General features: G+C 47.2%; 1 pseudogene; it reads right to left on the bottom strand.

Moving 5' to 3' along the window:
* Positions 1–473: 473 nt before the first annotated feature.
* Positions 474–2,634, bottom strand: LOC100951182 (annotated as a pseudogene).
* Between the last annotated feature and the right edge of the window lie 627 nt (positions 2,635–3,261).

Below are 3,261 nucleotides of genomic sequence, written 5' to 3'. Positions count from 1 at the left end.
AGTAACCACCCATTGTATGGTATTCGGACAGGGAAACATCAGGTGAGAAAGGAAACTGGGTTCCAACCCTGGTAGACCCGCAAGACAGAAGTGACAAGTAGTCAGGAACCTTGCCAGCCCCTGGAGAGCCTGGAATGGTCAGCTCTGCATTAAATACCCTGCACAGATTGGGAGGCTGATGGCCTCAGATTCACCAGGCCACAGATTTCTCTTGCACAGAATGTTCTCTCACCTCAGCCAGAGGTGACTGAGCCACAGACGTCGGAGGTTCAAACTAAAGACATGTACAGGGCATTAAACATATCAAGGGAACAGTAAACTTGAGAACAAGGTCAAAATCAGCAACAAGATCTACACTCCAGTGCTGATACCAGATACAAGCTTCAAGGACAATTTCTTTTCAAAGGCGTACTCCAGTTTCGTGAGGCCAGCGTGAGGTGTACACAGGCGCTACGCCTCTGCTGGCAGTCCCTTCAGAAGCATTTGGGGTGGACGAAGCCGGCCGGACTCGGCGCTGTCCCGCTTGTTCATCCACATTGGCTGGATGATACAGCCAGGCCGGGCCCGAGCCGCGATCCGCTCATGGGGCACAGTGATTTTGATCTTCTTGGTGCTGTGCACCAGGCGGTGATCCCCTTCTGCATCCTGTCGGCGATGCCTGGGTACATGGTGGTGACACCGGACCACACCGTGCTGGCAGCCGTGTCCTTGCGGATGTCCACGTCACATTTCATCGCGGAGTGGAAGTTCATCTCGAGGACGTGCAGGATTCCAGACGCAGGAAGGCGGCCGGGAGAGCGGCTCTGGGCACCGGAACCGCCGGTTGCCCATGGTGATCGCTTGGCTGTGGGGGAGCTCTGAGCTCTTCTCCAGGGACCAGGAGGACACAGCAAAGGCTGTCTCCTGCTCCAAGTCCAAGGCAACGTAGCACAGCTTCTCCTCGATGTCCCGCACCATCTCGCGTGGGGCTGAAGCTGTAGCCGTGCTCCGTGGGGTCTTCATGAGGTCCAGCCAGGTCCAGACGCAGGATGGCGTGGGGGAGTGCGTACCCCTCGTAGACCGGCACAGTGTGGGGGACTACGTCTCCAGACTTCACGACGAGGTGGGTGGTCCACCGTCCAGAGGCGTACGGGGACAGTGCGGCCTGGATGGCCACACACATGGCCAGGTTGTTGAGGGTCTCAAACACAAGCTGGGTCATCTTCACTCTGTTGGCCTTGGGGTTCAGGGGGGCCTCTGTCAGCAGCACCGGACGCTCCTCGGGGCCACGCGCAGCTCGTTGTAGAAGGTGTGGTGCCGGATCTTCCGCCTGTGATCCCGTTGGTGACCATGCCGAGCTTGATGGGGGTGCTTCAGGCTGAGGATGCCTCGCTCGCCCTGGGACTCGTTGCCCACGTATGAGTCCTTCTGGCCCAAGGGGGTGCCTGACGATGGAGGGGAACACGGCTCGGAGGCGTCGTCTGCAGCAAAGCCACCTTCGCACAAGCCGGAGCCATTATCAGTGCCCTGCACAGCGATTTCCTCAAGGAGCAACAGAACTATAGGATCGCGAGCCAGAATTTCTGTTTCCCTGTTTTATAATTAAATTTCTGAAACGTTAACTATAATCCATTAGCTTTGATAGTGACTTAACAGTTTACATGAAATACATGTGTGGTGAACAGAAGCCATTTGTACATACCAGGAGCCTCTAAAACGCTTACATTTAACTCAAGTTTTAGGAGTCAAATGGGAGCCCTGTAAGAAAAAAAGAAAGATCTGAAATTATTAGGCTGTTGTCGCATGTCCAGTGAATGACTAGAGATTGCCTAGCAATCATCTCCAAAAGTTCAATAATTGCTGCTTCTACAAATTATAAAATTGAGGGGCAAAGCGTTTATAAGAGACTTTCCCAAGGTCACACAACTGGTAGAGTTGGGGCATCGCTATCTTCTTGACTTCGAATCTTGTCCTCTTTCCACTAATACTTGAACAATGGTAGAGAGACGAGCAGAATAAGCAAAATAAGGGTGGTGTACTACAGAGAAGAGTTTTTGGCGAAACCGAACATGATTCAATTGCGGACTGTAGAATAGAGATTGTTAAAATAAGGTAAATATAGTATATTCTAATTTTAAAGATGTCAATGAACAGATGGACTGAGTTATAAATACTGTTAGATGTTAGATAATCTCTCCAATTCATACTTACTAAGTTCTAAAAGTTATGTTCTTCTCCTTTTCCCCCAAATGTCAGAGGGGTATGAGAGAGAGATAGAAAGACACTAATTTTTAGTTGGTGCTGGCCATATGCTAAGTGTTATATATATTTTGTTCATATTAATTGTCACAAACTCGTGGTATCAGGCATTGATTTTTTTTCTTTGTGCCTTTTAAAAAATGAACACAGGTTACTTTTTAGAGCAGTTTTAGACTCACAGTAAAATTAAACATGAAGTACAGAGAGAAATTCCTACCCCCAAATACACACAGCCTTTAACTACCCCCATCAACATCAACGTCCCCCATCCACGTGGTACATTTGTTTTAATTGAGGAACCTACACTGACACATTATAATCTTTCAAAGTGTGAAGGCTTTTTAAAAATAAGCATTACCATGAATTATCGAGGTTCATAAAGTGATGAGATGGCATACTTATAGATAATAGAATGTTATCTATAGTGAAGTAGATTAATGTAACATCTCACAGGGTTAGTTTTGTGTCTATACTTACTTTTACAGAAATCCCCAACACAACTGATTATATTAGTCCTCGTGTTGGACATTAGACCTCTAAACTTGTTCATACTACACATACCGTATTTTGTATCCTTTAACCTACATATCCCCATTTTCTCACCCCACTTGCCCGTGGCCTAGGTAACCACTGTTTCTTTCTCTATTTCTGTGTATTTGAGCTCTTTTCAAATATTCCACATATTCTGTGTATATTTTGCTTACTTCCCTGAGCATAATTTCTTCTAAGTCCATCCTGGCACATGGCAGGCTCTCCTACTTTTTAAGGATGCATAGTATTTCATTTCATATACCCACACACACCCACACCCACATACCAATTGATCAATGAACAACCCAGTGGTTAGGGGTGCTGACCCCTGGGAATTCAAAAATCCACTTTGCCCCCCCCCCATTTAGCTCTTTTTAAATTTCAGTGTATTTTAGGGGTGATTTGCGTACTGCTGATTGTACAATGCTGAAGTCACGATTTCCAGTGTATCTGTCACCAGAATAGTGTGCCTTGTACCCAGCAGGGAGGTTT

This window comes from Otolemur garnettii, unplaced genomic scaffold (genome assembly GCF_000181295.1).
Source record: "Otolemur garnettii isolate 467f Iridium unplaced genomic scaffold, OtoGar3 scaffold00002, whole genome shotgun sequence".
Classification (NCBI taxonomy): Eukaryota; Metazoa; Chordata; class Mammalia; order Primates; family Galagidae; genus Otolemur; species Otolemur garnettii.
The sequence above is the reverse complement of the archived record's forward strand: the minus strand, read 5'-3'. Positions and strand labels throughout refer to the sequence as shown.